The 20,364-nt window shown below is 41.5% G+C and overlaps 1 long non-coding RNA gene across 1 annotated transcript; it reads right to left on the reverse strand.

Moving 5' to 3' along the window:
- Positions 1–17,751: 17,751 nt before the first annotated feature.
- LOC133782968 (uncharacterized) lies at positions 17,752–20,116 on the reverse strand. The gene is made up of 2 exons (XR_009870741.1): positions 19,508–20,116; positions 17,752–18,519 (listed from the first exon to the last, which is right to left on the reverse strand). It is a non-coding gene; the product is annotated as an uncharacterized LOC133782968 (long non-coding RNA).
- Between the last annotated feature and the right edge of the window lie 248 nt (positions 20,117–20,364).

Raw genomic sequence — 20,364 nt, forward strand, 5'->3', positions numbered from 1 at the left:
TACCTTTAATGAGTCAAAATTACGAAAATTCTCTTCTAATAAGAAACGGGCCCACATGCATATTTAATACACCTAAACATGCAAGCATAATCATATCATAATACAATTCACTTAATAACATGCTCATAACACATAAGCACTTAATTACTTCAATTATTGCCTCTCGGCCCCCTAATCCAGGCACTAAGTCATATTAGGGAATTTGAGGCGTTACATTAGTATTGATGAATAAACTATTTTTCACAATTTTTCATGACACGGGATGGTCCCATATTACTAATGTATATTTTTTTTTACCGATTTTCTCGTTTGTCTAATATTTATGTCCTTAATGAGATTGAATTTCTGAAATTGTGTTTATATTTTTAGAGACTTGAATCATGTCAAAATCTTCTGGAATAGTTTATGTATCCTAACGTTCACAAACAAAATATATTGAAAGTAATTTTTGAATCAAAATAAACATAAACGTTTATTTTTCGACTGCAACATGATTAAATTGCACAGTTTATTTAAATGACGATGCAATTTAAACTAAAAAAAATAGGTTTATTTAGTAGCTTAAATGATCAAATAATAAAATAATGAAATTACAATAAACAAATTGGTTTCGATTAATATATAACCGATAATTTTGAGGGACTTATAACCATAGTGTTAAATTTGATGAGTAAATAAAACTTACTTGTAAAAATAATATTATAATTTAACCACAAAATTAAAATTGATAAAATAAACATTGTTTACCCAAAAATGGCTCCTGATGACATGGCAATAACTTATTACACGTGGTTGGCACGTGGCAGCGTCAGAGTGAAGAGGTGTTGTTCGCCTATCGACCAACTCCTTGTTGCTTCATCAGATTTTGCAATTAGATGCGACCAGCCTGGTCGCATGCTTTGGTTTATTTCCTTTAAAGATACGTAATCTTGTAATAACTACATTTATTATTTTCTCTTTATTGCCTTGATACGCTGATATTAAGGATAATTAAGGCCCATTGGCCCATGTAACCCCCTTGAGCCTATAAATATGAATGAGAGGGCTCAAGGAAGGGACTTTGGAACCTTTTTTCTGAATACTCATAGAGAGAGCATAGGGCAATTATCCACCAAAAAGTTGTAATTCTCCTAAGGCTTCTGAAACTCAAGAACCCTAGTTCTTTGATCACGGCATTGGGATTCAACATTAATAATATTACTAAGTGGATGTAGGTTATTACCACACAGTTGGGGCCGAACCACTTTAAGTCATTTGTGTCATTTCTTTACCATTTGATTCCATTATTGATTGCTTTCTTATTTCTTTGTCGTTATTCTGACTCCGCGTCGTTGGCCAAACCAAGGTTCAACATTTTGGTGCTTTCATTGAGAGTTTGATCAAGAAGCTTTAAGAAAATAAAATGGCAGGGACATCCAAGAGAGCCGGACAGACTGCTGGCGCTGCATCATTTCAACCTCCTCCAAATGTGGCTGAGAATGAACCACATTTGGAATTCGAAGAGGAGGAATTAGATTCGAAGGCGCTAAGGGCAACACTGGGGGTGTTGCAGGATGAGTTGGCCAATCTGAAGGATAATCAGGAGAATGCAGCGGAGACCATGGCGCTGCAGCAAAGGGAGATTGAGCGTTAGTGCCAGGAGCTGAATGAGCTACAGGCGGACATGGACCGTCGGCAGAGGGATGTCAAGGCCACTCTTGAAGTAGCCATTCAATTGGCTCGAGGGCAGGCTGCGCTAGCCTCTCAACCGGATCAACCCCCGAGTGCGCCACCATAGGGGGCTCCCAATCTAAGTCCTCTGCTCTAGCTAGCAAGCCCTTAAAGGCCTGAGAAGCCACCTGTGGCTCAGGATGATGTCCCAATTTAGGATCCTGAGACGAAACCTCCATCTCAAGCTGTTCGAGGCAATCCCCAGCGCCAGAGGTAGAATAGGGCCGGGTAGCCGCCCCGTAGCCCTAGACGCCCAGGGGACAAAGAGCCAAATCCATCGAGCAGGGGGCAACATCCTTCTCCCAACAGAAGGCACAACGAGTCAAGCTCTGCGGTCAGGGGCCCCCCACGACATAATAATGCACAGGGATCCCACGACCAGTGCAGGTCTCCCCCTGACGCTCGGGAGATGCCAGCCTGAGGAGGAAACAGCGTGAACAGCCGATCGCCCCATAGCCGGCCACAGTTTAGAGACGGCCATGACTATAATGAGGTCGATTCTAGTAGAGGGAATGTTGGTCGGAGGAATGATGAAAGAGGTGGAGACAGAAACCTCCAACCTAGAGAAAATAGGCTGGCGAGCCACAACGCTGGGGGGCAACCCCGACAAAATAACGTCTTTGATCGGCTAGGAGTTAGCGAGCAGAGGCGCAGGGATGATGATTTGAGGGATGTGCTCAACAACAGTCGCGATAGGTATGATGAATACGCTCATCCAGCACCGATCGCCCCAGCGATCCCAGACGCGGTTCAGGCACAAATTGATTTTCTGAACCAGGTAGTATAGCAGCTGGTTGGGAGTCGAACATCCCACATAGAGTACGACCAGAGGAGAGGCACTCCGTTTGTGCAAAGGATTGATGTGGAAGAAACCCCCAACAAATTCAAAATGCCAGTACTGCCAAATTTTGATGGGTACGGAGACCCAGTATCTCATGTCAACAAATTTGAGATACAAATGGATATTCAGAAGGTGTCGGATGATGCCCGCTGCAGGTTCTTCCCCGCCACACTATCTGACACCGCCCAGGAGTGGTTCTTTAAATTCCCTCCTGCTAGTATAGTATCCTGAGAGATGTTAGTGAAGGAATTTTACGGACAATTTTATACGAGTCGCGTACACCCCACTGAGGTCAACCAGCTGGTCGAGATACGCCAAAAGGAGGGAGATCCCTTAAAGGAGTATGTCCAGCGCTTTATGCGAGCAGCAGCTGGAAACAAAACAATAGGCGGCGAGGGAAAGATGATGGCCCTAACTGTCGGGGTCAGACGCCATTCTCCCCTCTGGAACAACCTAAGAAAGAACGGGGTAAAGAGTACCCAAGAGTTCTTGGATCGAGCTGATCGATACATCAAGCTCGAGGACGGGATTGCCAACGAGGGGAAATCGCCTACAAAAGATAAAGGACCGAAAGAAGAACCCGCCAAGGCCGCCAACGAGTCGGATAAACCCAATGGCAATGGTAAAGGCAACGGGAATGGAAATGGCAGAAATGGTGGAAAAGGGGTGGGCAATAAGCCGTCAACGTTTGACAATGTACGTCCCAAAGGCAATAGATATGAGCTGAGATTCACCAACTGTACGGCCCTTGTCAAAAGTCGAGCAGAGGTCTACCAGGCGACCAGCTCCAATGTTCCTTATAAGCGACCCACACCTATAAGGAAGAATATCTCCAAGAGAGATACAACAAAATTCTGTCGTTTTCACAACGACTACGGACATGACACCAATGAGTACAACCAATTGAAGGATGAAATTGAGTTCCTAATCAGGCAGGGACATCTAAGGAGATATGTGCGAGCCGCATGATGGTCTCAGCAAGAGGCTCAAGGTGGCAATGAGCAGGCGCCTACACGCAAACGCTCGCCACCTTTACAGCCATCTCCTGTGGCAGGTACGTTACTCACCATCTGTGGTGGCCTACACCTCATAGGGGACAGTGGGAAGGCAAGGGAGCAATACACTCGAACCCTATGCCACGACCAGGACATCGAGATGATGAGTGTGGAGGATTGAGCACAAAAAAAGGTTCGAACAGAGGAGGAATTGATAACCTTCTCTGAGGACGATGCCCAGCACGTACGATTCCCACACTCTGATCCACTGGTCTTTGACGTTCAAATCACCAACATGATGGTTAAGAAGGTGTTGGTTGACACAGGAAGCTCAGTCAACATCTTATACAAGTCTTCATTGGAAAGAATGAAATTGTCCGTCAAGGACCTGGAGCCATGCAACCAAACCACTTATGGTTTTTTCGGCGAAGGGCTCGCCCCAACTGGGTCGATTAGGCTCCCAGTTACTGCAGGAACTATACCTGCAAATAAGACATTACTCACTACTTTCATAGTAGTTGATTGTCCTTCAGCATATAATGTTGTAATTGGGAGGCCAATTCTGGTCGACCTGTGAGCTGTTACCTCGATATGGCACCTTGCCATGAAATTCCCAACCGACACAGGGATAGGATGTGTGTTGGGAAATCAGGGAGAAGAGAGGGAGTGCTACAACACCTCAATATCTAAGGCGAAGAAAGGGGTATCGAGGGAAGTTGTCGAAAAAGAGTTGCAAATGGCAATTAATGTACAAGCCCAATCAAGTGATGATGTCACCAAATAGGGCGTTGCCCAAAGTGTGGACAAAGATTTAGATCCTCGCTTTGGGGATTTTGATGAAGAGATAGGACCCATCGAGGACCTTGAGAGGGTCCAACTCAATGAAGAAAATCCGACCAGGGTTGTGAAAGTCGGTAAAAACTTAGAGACAACAATGAAGCAAGCACTGGTGGAGTTTTTTAGGAAAAACCAGGAAGTCTTTGCCTGGTCACACAAAGACATGGTTGGAATAGACCCTGCAGTCATTAGCCATGTCCTGAACATAGACAAGAGTTTTCCACCAGTACAACAGAAAAGGAGGCTGCTCGACAAAGATAGATCAAATGCTCTAAAGGAAGAATTCGAGAAGCTGAAGGAGAATGGATTCATCAAGGTAGCATTTTATCCATCATGGGTCTCTAATCCCACGCTTGTTCCCAAGCCGAATGGAAAGTGGTGAACATGCGTAGATTTCACAGACCTTAATAAAGCCTGCCCTAAAGATTGTTTCCCACTCCCTAGAATCGACCAACTGGTCGATGCCACTGCAGGGCACAAGATTCTCTCATTCATGGATGCATACTCTGGATATAATCAGATCAGTATGCATCCTCCTGATGAGGATCACACTAGCTTTCGGACTGATACAGGGCTTTACTATTACAAAGTAATGCCCTTCAGTTTGAAAAATGCTAGTGCAACTTACCAGTGACTGGTCAACCACATGTTTAAGGAGATGATCGGCACAAACATGGAAGTATATGTCGATGACATGCTGGTTAAGTCAAAGAAGGCAGACAGGCATATAGGGGACTTGCAAGAATGCTTCAACGTCTTGAACAAATATCAGATGAAGCCGAATCCCCTCAAGTGCTCCTTCGGAGTAGGATCAGGGAAGTTCTTGGGATTTCTAGTAAACTCGCGAGGAATTGAGTCCAATCCCAAGAAGATCAAAGCCCTATTCGATATGAAATCACCAATGAAGATCAAGGATGTTGAAAGATTGACCGGAAGAATCACTGCTCTCAATAGATTTATTTCCAAGTCTACGGACAAATGCGTCCCATTTTTTAATCTACTCAGAGGCACAAGAAATTCGAATGGAGGAGTGCGGACAGGCTTTTCAAGCCTTGAAGACGCACATGTCGCAACCACCGATTCTATCAAAGCCGGTTGATAAAGAAACTTTGTTCATCCACTTGGCGATCACAGAATACGCTGCTAGTGTTGTCCTAGTAAGAGAAGAAGGAGGCGTGCAAAAGGCTGTTTATTATGTAAGCAAGAGGCTAATAGGAGCGGAGCTGCGATATCCACTTATTGAAAAATTAGCCTATTGCTTAATCTTAGCCTCCAGGAAGCTACGACCCTACTTCCAAGCTCACCCAATCACAATTTTGACCGACCGGCCTCTACGGCAAGTTCTGCAGAAGCCAAAAGCCGCGGGCAGATTGTTGAAATGGGCGGTCGAACTTGGGCAGTTTGATATTTCTTACTTGCCACGAACAGAAATAAAAGGACAGGCTCTGGCAGATTTCGTCGTAGAACTCACTGGTCGTCAAGATAGCGAGCAAGAAGAAGCGCCTGAAGAGCCTGAGCCTCAAATCTAAACTCCCTCATGGAAGTTGTTCATAGATGGTTCTTCTAATGAGCACCACGCAGGAGCAGGAGTGATTTTGATAACGCATGAGAGGCATCGATTTCACTGCGCAATCAGATTTGACTTCACTGTTTCTAACAACGAAGCCGAGTATGAGGCACTACTCGCAGGATTACGGTTAGCCAGAAGCAAGCACATAAAGTCACTTGAAATCTACAGTGACTCTCAGTTAGTAGTCAATCAGATCATTGGAGAGTACCAGGCTCGAGGTTTAAAAATGGTCGCTTACTTGAATAAAGCGAAGGATCTATTGGCATAGTTTGATAAGTACACTCTCCAGTAAGTACCTCGCGACCAAAATTCAAATGCTGATGCTTTGGCCAAACTATCAAGTGCCAAGGATGTTGACACTTTGAACATAGTGCCAGTTGAACGACTATCTGCACCAAGCATCCAAGCAGAGGAGACCTCTTTGGTGATCTAGGCGGCGGATACATGGATGACACCTTACATAGAGTACCTGACGCAAGGTGTATTACCGACGTACAGAAACAAAGCTAGGACCCTTCAGCAGTAGGCTGCTAGGTATATCCTGGTCGATGGAATCTTGTACCGAAGGGTATACTCAATGCCACTCCTCAGGTGTATTTCGAAAGAGAAGGCCAAATAATTAATGAAAAAGGTCCACAAAGGCTTTTGTGGGGACCATGTTGGGGGGGCAGAGTTTATCAAAAAAGATCCTAAGGCAAGGATACTTCTGCCCATCAATGAATGAAGACTCGATGGAATTTGTGCGGAGATGTGACAAATGCCAAAGGTTCTCCAAAATTCCACGAGCAGCCCCTAACAAGCTAAAACAGATGCAAAGTCTGTGGCCGTTTGCAGTTTGGGGTATAGATCTAATCAGATCTCTGCCCACAGGAAAGGGCGGCGTCAAGTACACCATAGTGGCCATCGATTACTTCACTAAATGGGTCGAAGCTGAGCCACTCACAACCATAACGACCAAGAAAGTGCTGGATTTCGTAGTCAAAAACATCGTGTGTTTCTATGGATTGCCAAGAAAAATTATCTCAGACAACGACACCCAGTTTGATAGTGATCTGTTCACAGATTTTTGTGAGCAACATGGAATTATCAAGAGCTTTTCTTCAGTCGCTCATCCTCAAGTGAAGCAGTCAATAAAATGCTAAAGGATACTTTGAAGAAAATACTGAGGAAAGGAAGGGGGCATGACCAGAGCAATTGCCTGAAGTCCTTTGGTCGTACCTTCCCATCAAACAAGAACAGGCCATACTCCATTTCCCTTGGCCTATGGATATGAGGCTATGCTGCCTTTTGAGTTAGATCTGTCGTCGCATCAAAGAATAATGTACAATAAAGGCTCCAATAGCTAGCTATTGATGGAATCTCTAGATTTGGTCAATGAAAAGCGTGAGCAAGCCCAAATCCGAGTAGCAGCATACCAGCAAAAGGTCGCCCGGTATTTCAATTCTAAAGTACGCGAAAGGAAATTCAGTGTCGGGGACCTAGTACTTAGAAGGGTTTTTCTCAACACCCGCGATCCACCCGCTGGAGTACTCGGACCTAATTGGGAAGGACCGTACCAAATTGAAGAAGTCCTTCAACCAGGCACCTATAAACTTGCTCGCTTAAATGGAGATCTCAGTCCTCGCTATTGGAATGGAGAACACCTGCACAAGTACTATCAATAAACAATTCTTCTTAAAGAATTTTCTTGTATTAATTTTACTTTTTACAAGTTATGAAAAAGGGTTGGTCATTTTATGTGACTGGTCGCTTATAAGTGTAAGATCATTTTTTTGATCACTTGTACAAACATGTTTTGTCCATTTATTACGAGAAATAAAAGGAACTTTGCTCATTACGTGTGTTATTTTGCTGTATTGTCATTTATACAAGTCTTTATTCCGAGCAAAAATGTTCGAACAAGTTTCGGTCAAGGCAAGTGACTAAGGACCTAAAGCTCCTCAATCACTTGGGGGGCATATAAGGCATCTAGTAGGCAAAGCATATTGAAAAGTATGTAAACACATAAGCAAAATAAGTGAAAGCATGCTACGGTACTTAGAATATTTTTCAAAATTTTGTATTTTGTTAAATCAAACCAAAGTACTATGCTAAGTTCGGTCATACGAACAGATGTTATAATAAAATACAAGTATTATATCAAAAAGGAAACCTTTTACACCACGAACAGTTACTGCTCAGATGTAATTGTCTGATTACAAGTAAAAGCTGCCCATGCAGCAATAAAAATAATTTTTTTAAAGTACAGAGAAATAATAAAAAACAAAAAAAATATAAAAACATTCTAATTAGGAGGAAGAAAGGTCTTGTGGATTTTCTTGGTCGACTGCAGCTTCGGCTTCATTGTCCGCACCTTCGACGCCAGTGGCCAAAGAGATTTCAGGCGAGGCTGGGATCTTCACTCTTTCTTCCTCCTCCAAGCAAGAAATGCACCGGGCTATTTCAATCTGCCTCATGCGCTCGGGAAGATAACTGAAATCAGCCCCTTGGTTGTGTTTCCAGAAATCATAGAAACACTTGGACGTGGCGCCCTTGTACCTCTCCAGATTGCTGGCGTTGGCTTTTTCGAGATCATTGATCTGAACCTCCAACTTCTCAGCCTCTTGCCTACTCTCGATCAGGTCTGCCTCGAGCTTTTTGGCTTCGCAAAAATTGATGAGGTGAGACTCTTTGTACTTCTCCTTTGTCTCGAGAGCATTGTCCAGAGCAGCCTGCTTTTCCTTCATCTCCTCAACCATTTTATTTTTCTCCTCGAGCAATGCCGTATTTGCCTTCTGAGCCACCTCAAGCTGCTCGACATATTTCGCTTCGACGACCTTAAGCTCCTCAGCGTGCCGTTGCTCGAACGACTTGGATTTCTCAATGATGACCCCCGAGCGGAGCCGGCTGGCAGTCACGGTCAGCATTGCTTGCGATCAAAACAAAAGTTAAAATGACTATTATAAATAAAAAGATTGTCTCAACAGGAAGAGACAAATTACACTGGCAAGCTCGTTTAGAGCGCAGTTCAAGATCTGGTCGACATCCATCGATTCTGTCCCGGCCATAGCTTCTCGGTTGCGCTCGTGCCTTAGGATCCTTGTCATCCTGTCCTTGACTAATCTTAGAGCGCGGCTCGATATGTTCAACCACTGGCTGTGTCTGATCGACAAGAGCCACTGGAGAAGGGGTCGACTCGACCGGTGCAGGCGGAGTTTGCTGCTAGAGAAGGGATGGAGGTGGTGTTGTATTTTTTGAAGGACCAGCTGCTGGAGGGTCCTCAGTGCGGGTTTTCTTGGCCGGAGGCTCTTTGCTGCACTGCTCGCGATGCCGCCTGCTCGCCTTCTTCTTGCTCGCAGGAGCATCAGGCGCACTGTAATGATCGAACATTTCTTCGGATGGCATGTCTGCAAGAAGGAATATACAAAAAAACAAAGGCGTGCGGATTCTCTCTCTAGCTTCTCCATGGCGAGGTGCAAGAAAGGTATCCAGAAGCCGGTTTCGATCGACAAGGAGAATAATGAATTGGGGAATGAGAAGTTGGGTGAAGAAGATTTCGTTATCAATGGTAAGATTCCTGTGTGTGAAGTGGAAGAAATTTTCAAAGATTCTTTGGATGATTTTCCTGAAGTGGGTAGCTCGGTGCTGAAAGGGATTGCGACTGGGGAAGGTAGTTCGAATGTAAAATAGAGTGAGCAGGTTGAGGGAGGCTCTGAATTTCTCAATCAGCTAAAGAAAGGTGGTCCTCGTTTAAGGAGTTGCTGTCGAATCAGGGAGGAGGCCGTCTACAATTTGCAGAACCTATAGTTCAGAATGGGCTTCGTGTTGCTCAAGTGGATCTTGATGAAATTGCGGTTGAAGCAGCTATTTGGAACTCAGCTGTGGTTTGTATGGTGTTAGGGGCTAACCCCCCTTTTGCAGTCTTTGAAGGATTCATAAAGAGAATGTGGGGAAATCTAGGTATTGAAAGGATTGCGAGGTTAAATGCAGGTCATACTCTTGTGAAGTTTAGAGATGAAGCTACTAGAGATCTGGTTTTAGAGAATGGGGTTCTGCATTTTGATAGGAAGCCTATTGTTATGAGACCATGGACTACTGAATTAGATCACATGAAGTTAGTCAAATATGTTCCTGTTTGCGTTAGATTACCAGGTCTGAGTTTGCAATATTGGGGGTCCAAATGTTTGAGTGCTTTGGTGAGTACCATTGGGAAACCGATTCTTGTGGACAAGGTTACTAAGGACAGATCTATGATGCAATTTGCTCGGGTCTTGGTGGAGATTGAGATAGCAGATGAAATTCCAAAGGCTATTCAGTTTTTAAATGAAAGAGGGCAATTAATGGAGCAACTTATTGAGTTTGAATGGTTGCCAACTCAATGTAAGAACTGTAAGGTGTTTGGCCATACTGAGTCATTATGTACCAGGAAAAAGGTAGAGATATGGAAGCCCAAAGTTCAAAAATTAGATGGTGAAAATGTAGGCCAGCCGTCTGAAGTGCATATTGATTCCTCCTGCTCAGCTTTAGTACAAGACTCGGATAACACAGATCAGCAGGGGGATGGCAGTCAGTTGACCACTAGCGTTCAGGTTCAAAATGATGCGAATGGAGTACTTATTGCTCATGGCTCTGATTCTGGCCAAGTTGCTGGGGAAAATGGGACTGAAGTACAGAGTGTAACAAAGGAGAAAGACTGGATAACCCCTAAAAGAGTGGGTGGGGGGAAGAGATTGGCTACTAAGGCTAAGAGCAAATTTCAGAATACTTATAGTGTGTTGCAGGACAAACAGGTGGAGGGTTTAAAATTGGTTGATTCAGCAGGACAAAAACTAAATGGGGGACGTCCAAATCCTTAGCTGGAACGTTAGAGGTATGAATAAGAGGGATAAACAAAGATCCCTTAGTGATTTTTGTAAAATCAATAAAATTGGGCTGGGAGCTTTCCTTGAGACCAAGCTTAGAGGAGTTAAGTTGGAAGTGACAATGAGTAGTTATTTTGGTAATTGGTCTTGTTTTAGAGGAAATAAGAGTGAGGGTCGAATTTTATGTTTTTGGAAGAGTGAGCTTTTCAAGGTGGAAGTTTTACAAGAAAGTGACCAATATGTTCATATGGTTGTTAAGGAGGTCAGATCTGTTAGAGAGTATTGTGTGACCTTTGTTTATGGTAAGAACACAATTCTGGAAAGAGTTCCTTTATGGCAAGGCCTCTCTTGTCTGAGTTTACCAGTGAAGCCTTGGTTATTGGTTGGAGACTTTAATTCAGTTTTTGAAGTTAAAGATAGAACTGGGGGTCGGCCTATGTCTGCAGCTGAGCTAATAGATGCGCAAAAATGGAGATCTTTAGGCTTAGTGGATGCTCTTCGGTCTGTGGGATCTCAGTTTACGTGGACTAACAATCAGTCTGGTGGGGCTCGAATTTACTCCAAGATTGATCGCATTTTTAAGAATGAAGATTGGTTGGATTTGTTCCCTGATTCAGTAGCTGCAGTTAATTGGGATATTTGCTCTGATCATTGTTTTTGCATTATTAAAATAGCAAATGAGATGGATTCTGGTGCAAAGCCGTTTCGTTATTTTAACATGTGGGCTGATCATGATGATTTTAAAGCTACTGTTATGAAGAGTTGGATCAAACCAGTAGCAGCTCAAGGACTTAACAGAATCGTGGTTAAATTGAGGAGATTAAGACCTGTTTTGCGTCACTTTAATAAGTTTGTGATTGGTGATATTGACCATAAATTTCAGGTTGCTAAAGACGCTTATAATCTGGCTCAGATCCAGCTCCAGCAGGATATTCATTCGACTGAGTTTCAAACAGCATAACAGCAGGCCCTTAGTAATTTGGTTCAGACTTCTCGGCTGTATGACAGCTTTTTGAGACAGAGGAGCAAAGTTAATTGGCTTAAATCGGGGGATGATAATACAGCTTTTTTTCATGCGTACTTAAAAAAGAGGAAGGACATAAACCGTATCACTTCATTTTTTTCTGAAAGTGGTCAGATTATAGATAACTATGAGGTTGTTGTGGATCATTTCTTAAATCACTTTCGCAGTGTGTTGGGAAGTCAGAGTAAAGCTTCGGGGGCCATTTGCAGGGAGTGTTTCAAACATGGTAATATTCTCTCTTTAGAGCAACAGTTGGATCTAATTAGACCATTTACTAAGAAGGATGTTAAGAGTGCCATGTTTAGCATTGGTTCAAATAAGAGTCCGGGTCCGGATGGTTACGGGGCGGGTTTTTTTAAAGCTTTATGGAATGAGATTGGTGATGAAATCTCAGATGCTATTCTGAGTTTTTTTCAGATGGGTCACCTTCCTCAAGGCTTTAATAATGCAATGTTGTCATTGATTCCTAAGGTTGAGCACCCAACTAAGGCAATGGAGTACAGGCCTATTGCTTGTTGTAATACTTTGTATAAATGTATTTCCAAGCTGATTTGTAGTAGATTGAATGGGGTCCTTCCTTGGCTAATTCACCAAAATCAAGGAGCATTTGTTAAGGATAGACTTTTAGCTCACAATATTCTTATTTTTCAGGATATTCTTAAAGGGTATAAAAGGAAGAATATCTCTTCTAGATGTGTGATGAAAGTGGATTTGAGTAAGGCGTATGATTCCATCGATTGGAGTTGTCTCGAAGATATTCTTGCTGCATTTTGTATTCCGGCTCAGTTTATTAATTGGATTAAGATCTGTTTACAGGACTCAGATTATTCTATATTGATGAATGGGAGAATTCAAGGGTGTTTTACTGGTAGGAAAGGTTTGAAGCAAGGGGGCCCGATGTCTCCCTTATTATTTGTTCTTGTGATGGAGTATTTGACTAGACTTCTCATCCAAGCCTCTCAACATAAGGAGTTTCGGTTTCATCCTAGATGCAAGAAGCTTAAGTTGGTGAGTCTTTGCTTTGCGAATGATTTGGTGTTGTTTTGTAAAGGCACGGGTAGGTCTGTCCAAATTATTTCAGAGTGTTTCGACTCCTTTAGCAAAGTTTCTGGTTTGACAGCTAATGTGGAGAAATCTAGAGCTTATTTTGGGGGTATGACTGCAGCTGAAACCAAGGAAATTATGAAGGATATTAGGTTCTCAGAGGGGTGATTTTCCTCTCAAATATTTAGGGGTTCCTTTGAGACCTACGAAGTGGAAAGCAGGAGATTGTGCTGTTATCATAGAGAAAATCCAGCTGAAGTTACATCATTGGTCAAATCGACATTTGTCTTTTGCTGGAAGATCTCAGCTTATTCAGCCTGTTCTGTTGGGGCTAAGAGCTTTTTGGATGAGCATATTTTTTCTTCCAAAGAGTGTTATATATGAGATTGATCATCTGTGTAGGAAGTTTCTTTGGGGTGCCAGCAAAGGTAATGAAAATAGAAGCAAAATTCACCTTACTGGTTGGGATCAGGTGTGCCTTTCGAAGGAGCTTGGGGGTCTCGGGTTTAAAGAAGGGGTCAAGTGGAATATGGTCCTTTTAGCTAAGTATTTGTGGGCTGTCTCTTCTAAACAGGATATCCTGTGGGTGAAATGGGTTAATGCTATATATCTTAAAGGGCAGAGTGTTTGGGACTATCAGCTTCAATTGGATGTCAGTTGGTACTGGCGAAAACTCATTACTTTGAGAACTAGTATTAATAGAGAGTTGATTGGAAGAGCTGTGCAGAATAACAAGTTGAAAGTCAGTAAGTTGTATAACCTGCTTCTTCACAGAGATAAAATGCAGTATGCTTCTATGATCTGGTGTAACCTCTCTGCGCCAAAACATCGATTCATTCTTTGGCAAGTCACTTTGAGACATCTGCTGACTAGAGATAACCTATTAAAATGCCAGATGAGTATTCCATCTGTTTTATGTCCTATCTGTGAAGTGCATCAAGAGAGTCACGATCATCTCTTTTTTCAGTGTAAGTTTTCCCAGATGCTGAGGAGTAAAATTGCTGCTTGGTTGGGGTGCACTATCTGGCCAGTTCAGCTCAATGATTGGGTTGAATGGATGGTGGGGAAGCCGAATTGTTTGCAGCAAAAACTGTTAGCTGCTGGACTTGCTGCTGCGGTTTATTTCATTTGGTGGAACAGAAATAATTGCATTTTTAACCTTTGTTCTGTTTCAGTTAATGCAGTGTTTGCATTAGTGCAAAAATGCCTGAAATATAGACTTGAGAATTTATATAGATTTAAGTTGAAGAGGAAAGATGTAGCTTTCTTAGAGAAAGTTAATTTTTTGTAATCCTCGGCTTGAGGGGCTCTTTTTGAGCTTGTGTTTGTATTTGTTTTGTGGTTCAATATAAGTTCCTTTTCATCAAAAAAAAAAATGAAGGAAAATACACACAGTTAGATAGTACAAATAAGTGAGTATGCTATGACAAAGAAGGAAACAAAGGAAATTGTAAGTAAAATACCCAAGCTATAATTACTGGTCGCTACATTACTTACTGAACTACTGCTACCCTCACTTACTGCCTGGAAGAAATCTGAATCTAAGTTTGGAGTTACTTAAAGTTGTCGTCCCCGTCAAATAAGTGACAGGGAATTGGCAAACTATCTATGAGCGAGAGATCAGTACCGTTCTCATCCGAAGACTCATCGATAGGTGCAAGGGATTCAGAAGCTTTCTTTTTTCCCTGTCCCGAAGGGGCAGGGGGAGCGGCCGCTCGCGGGGTGCTGGAGGGTTCCCTGATTGTCACTCTAGTTGGTCTCCTCCTTTAAGGTTGCGACACATCTAGGTGCTGCTCGGGAATTTCCTCACCGATGGCACTCCCCGTCGTTGACTCCCTCACATCTTGGTGAGGTGCCAGAAGCCCGACCAGTCTCAGGTTGGCTTCAGTGACCAGCTGTTTGACGCTCTTCTCTACGTCAGTCATATTGGCCAAGAGTGTTACTCAGACTTCCACTTCTGGAGTAGGAGCTGGTCGCAGCCATGGACCTGAAATATACTAAATCTCTAAGGGGAATGCAAATAAAATACAAGTAAAATAAACAACCAGGAGAGCAAAGATATTACCTCCTTGGGTGAAGGCTAGGTTATTGGCAACCATGTCGGTAGTCAAAAAGTACTCCAGGTGGTACTTCCCCACGTTGGAGATGAAGGTGGTCTCACTCAGAAAGGTGCGGGTCGTTTCCTAGTGGCAAAAATGAAAAAACCCCGTATATTCTTGGTTGGGGTTAGATTTGAGGTCGAACAAGTAGTTGACCTCGTGTGGCGTAGGAACAAGCCACTTTTTATGACTTTAAAGGATATAGAGTGCGGAAAGCATTCTATACCCATTTGGGGTTATTTGGAAAATAGTTGGCCACTCCTTGGAAAAAAGGATGGAGGGCAGGATCGCTCCGGCCTCAATATGAAACCGCGACCAGGCACTGAAAGCACCTCCAGGCAGGTTTGCCCGCTGGTCTCTAGTGGGTTGGACTAAGGTTACCCCAGGAAGTCCGTACTTCCTGATCTAATTGGCTATCATCCTATCCGTGATTCGGCTAGGAAGAGCAACGTACCATTCGATGACTGGTCAAAGGACGTTTCGAAGTTGGGATTGATTTTTGGATTTCTGGATTAGGAGTATTTTCATCCCGACCACTGGTTGAAGGAATTTCAACCCGAGGAGCAGGATGATTTGAAGAAGAGTTGGTTCATTTCTTTTTCTGTGCTGTAGACTTTACTCGACCCATGTTTTGAGGTGGGGTCAAAGGATTACTTGAGGTGTTTCAAGAAAAAGGGATCTCCGGAATTAGTCGTGACGATTGTTCTTCGTCCTCGAGCAGTTGGGCCAGCATATCATCGTCGATTGGCCTCTCACCTCCCCACGGATCTTGCATGAAAATCTGCGAACAGAAAAGGGGAGATGAGAATCTAATGGCCAAAATCAAGATGTTTAAAAGTTGGAATAACGTTGCTCGTGTGTAAAAGTTAAGCTTTTATACGACCAATAGCATTCTGACAAAAAACACTATATTTCAAGCGAACAGTTTGGAAAATGGATTAAGAAGGAAAAACTTTTCGACTCTGAAAGGGCGGGAAAAACCTAGTTTTTTCTACAAGCTTGGAAATCGAATTTTTACTTTGATTTCACGCCCTATAGTTATAATCCTAACTACCCAACTACTTCATCATCCCAGAAACATGTTATTCTCCTACCAAATTTAGTGCAAATCAATATGCCCATTTACCCCCAAACAGTTTCTTTCAAGAACATTCAATAACTCATGATACAAAATAGATATAAAATAGATATTGTATGGCATTTCAACAACTGAAAAGGTCGATAAACTTACTTGGATAAAAGATTGAAGCGAGTTTCTGAGACACTAAGTCGGTTGGCTGGGCAGAAACTTCGTGGATCGTCAAGTTCGTTTGAGGTTTCTGAGTTTTCCATGCCTTGTTCTTCAGTGTTCTTGAAGAGAAAGTGAAAAGTAAAAAGTGAAAAATGATCCTGAGGGATTATTTATATTGATCGTAGCACTGTAAAAGAGGTAATCATGGAATTACTTTTTTCAAAGCATGGGGAAACTGTGACAGTCAGAATCCTGTGATCCGTAAGGGGAAAGACCGGGTAAGCTGTGCAATCCCACACCGCCTGGGGAAGGTCCAGTGTGATGATTCTAAGACTGTGTAGGTATGAGACTACACAGTTGAAGAAGGCTTAAATAGATTGATGGGTACTACCTATATCAACAAGATGCATCCTCTTTTCGGTAGTCCATCCCTTGAGAACTCCAAAGTTAAGCGTGCTTGACCTGGAGTAATCTCAAGATGGGCGACCTCCTGGGAAGTTTTCCCAAGAAGCGTGCGAGTGAGGACAAAGCACGCTGGAAAGACTCGTGTTGGTTTGTAGGGCCAGTCGTCATTCCAGGAAGCAGCCATAGTGACGTGGGGCGTTACAGAAACGCAATAGTCGTCTAACAATTTTTTGGAAACTGAAAAAACATGATTGGTTGCCTTTTTCGAAAAGGCATGGGCAACTCTGACAAAGTTGGTGGGGTACGCGAAGGGTTAGTTTCCTAAGTTTACTTTATGCTAGTCGCAGTAAAATAAACTTGGGGGGAAAATGTTTACCCAAAAATAGCTTCTGATGACATGGCAAAAACTTATTACACGTGGCAGCGTCAGAGTGAAGAAGTGTTGTTCGCCTATCGACCAGCTCCTTGTTGCTTCATCAGATCTCGCGATTAGATGCGACCAGCTTGGTCGCATGCTTCGGTTTATTTCCTTTAAAGATATGTAATCTTGTAATAACTACATTTATTATTTTCTCTTTATTGCCTTGATACACTGATATTAAGTATAATTAAGGTCAATTGGCCCATGTAACCCCATTGAGCCTATAAATATGAATGAGATGGCTCAAGGAAAGGACTTTGGAACCTTTTTTCTGAATACTCATACAGAGAGCATAGAGCAATTATCCACTGAAAAGTTGTAATTCTCCTAAGGCTTGTGAAACTCAAGAACCCTAATTCTTTGATCACGACATTGGGATTCAACATCAATAATATTATTAAGTGGACGTAGATTATTACTACACAATTGGAGCCGAACCACTATAAATCATTTGTGTCATTTCTTTACCATTTGATTCCATTCTTGATTGCTTTCTTATTTCTTTGTCATTATTCTGACTCCGTGTCGTTGGCCAAATCAAGGGTAAACAAACACAATTTCAGAAAGTATTGAATTTGATTCATTATATTAAGTTAAGCATATTAAATATACATATTATTCAAAGTTTAAAACATTAAAATTGGATTTATAGTATAATAAACAAATCTTTTTTAATGTGTATGGTTAGTGATTCAACAACAGAGAAATATACATATTTGAAAAATCAGAAAAATAAAAAAAAAATATTTATTTCGTGATATATATAAATCATATATACAGTTAAGCATGGTGAATTTGGTAAACATTGACAAATGTGTTTCTTCCTCGAGGTCTTGATGCACTTATATACCTAGACATGGAATAACCAAGGACAACCCTCCAACTTGTACATGAAGCTTAGCTTCTTCCATTTAAAAACCTTGGGCTTCTTAGCATATATAGTGTTCTTCAAGTTCTTCCCCTTGACACATTTCCTCAGAGAAGAGAAGGGAATGTTGCTTCAAATGCTAGCTTGCCCCATCAACTCGTTTGTCTTTATCCTTTGAAAGCAAAAAGTTGTCTGTTAGACGCAATTTAGCAAACTTCACAGCCACAACATCGTTTCTATACTTGACTGTACACCTATCCTTGATATCTCCATACTTGAAAGTTTGGTCAGGAAAGTATCTATCACACATCCCATTTTCAACTTGAGCAAAATGTGACAAATCAGATTCTCCAACGCACTTCAATTTAGTTATAAGACCAAACTCAGCCATACCAAACCTAATCCTCTTCTCACCAACATAAAACAAATTCTCATCGGGGTTCGGTTATTTAACCTCCCTCACAAACACATGGTGCAGGAGTTGTGACTGGTATACAAAAGGATTGATGCCAATAAGGTATCCAATAGTCGATTTCCTCAACATAGCAAGTTATTCTTTGGATAGATTCTCCTTGATCACTCTTCTATGATCATAGTCTGATGTGTACACAAGCTTCCCACCGATCATATCCTCTGCTTTGAAATATAGATCCCAAACTTGTTTATTATTACAATTAAAAATCAATAAATATATATATATATATATAAAACAACTCAAAAGAAATCAGAATATTTATCAACTACAGTTTTATGGAAAATTGGGCAAGATTTGCAAAGACAAAGACCAAAACTCCTATTTTTAAAGCAATTTGTCGATTTCGTGGAAAGACCAATATTAATTTAGTGGATGTAGACTATATGAGGTTCATATGCTTCTTCAAAGAAACATCTCTCACAGTTATTTTTTTGGAACATCTTATATTGCATTAATCAAATTAAAAAAATTCACTCAACAACATGTACAATAAAAATAAACCTTAATAATTACAATAGCAACAAACTGTAATGACAAATTCAATCTACAAAATAGACCACATATCTCATAAAAAAAGAAAAATCATCAAACAACATAATAAACCAGCACATTTATTCACAAAAAATACACAATTAAAATAAACCAAACAATAAAAAATAAACCAAAACAGTTTTATTGGTTACCAAAATTAACGATCACGATAATAAACAACCCGAATCTATACATCGAAATAAACAAATCCATTCAACATGTTCAATTAAAATAAACCAAACTGTTTAAATTAAACCAAAGAGATGTTGTTTATCAAAAAAATAAACCATCACCAATAACTTCTATGCACAAAAATAAACCAATTAGTTCATATACAGGTACAAACAAGATAATAAACCAAACTGTATAAATTAAACCAAAGAGATTTTGATATCAACAAAATAAACCATGACCAATAACTTCTATCCACAGAAATAAACCAATAAGTTCATATACAAGTACAAACAAATTAATAAACCAAACTGTTTAAATTAAACCAAAGAGATTTTGATTGTCAAAAAAATAAACCATTACCAATAACTTCTATCCACAAAAATAAACCATTCAGTTCATATCCAGGTACAAACAAGATCAAAGAAGGGATAAAAACCAAACCTTTAACAATGGAGTGTCGGGTGGGCCTTCTTCATCGGAATCAGACTCTGAGCACACCTCCATCTCTTCCTCAACCTTCTTCTTCTTGGTTGAACGATGTGAAATATCAGGAGGCTCATGGTTCTTCCTCGTGCTAGGCGGCGATGGTGGGTTCCGTTTGGAAGACCCTTCGGAGCCGTCGCTCGTTGTCTTCTCGGGGGTTTGCTCACCGGCGCTCCTAAGAATAGCCATTTTAGATAGGGAAGGCTCAACAACGTTTAAGATGGGTTTCATGTTTTTGATGAGGAGAGCATTCAGCAATGGAGATGGCTATGGAGGAGAGTACACGCCGACAATGGAGGAAAATCGCTGAAGTTAGGATTTAGAACAATGACGAAATTAGGCTATGGAGGAGAGTACACGACGACATTGGAGGAAATACAGGGACGGAGATGGGCGGCAACGACACTGAATCATGGAGATGGGCGGTGACGATACCGAGTGGTGGAGATAGGCGGCGAAATGCAGTCGGCAATGGAGGAGAAATGGGTTTTGGGTGAGAGTCTTTGAGAGGGAAGGGAAACCTTTTTGGAGAGAGAGAACTATTATGATATTTTTTATTGAAACAATAAATTGTATTGGAAACCCCCAAACCCGTAACCCAAGGGTAATAGGGAAAATTTTCATTTTCAAAATAGTCCCATCAAATTTAATTTGAGAAACACACCAAATATTAAAATACTTACCAAATATGAAGACATATAAAATAAAACTAAATATACTAATATTTACTAAAATAGGGAATAAAAATGTCGTGATAATGTAAATAGTATACACTCTATTATTATTGTAAATCTTATAGTTTTTTTGTTATGCAA

Source organism: Humulus lupulus, chromosome 6 (assembly GCF_963169125.1).
Source record: "Humulus lupulus chromosome 6, drHumLupu1.1, whole genome shotgun sequence".
Classification (NCBI taxonomy): domain Eukaryota; kingdom Viridiplantae; phylum Streptophyta; class Magnoliopsida; order Rosales; family Cannabaceae; genus Humulus; species Humulus lupulus.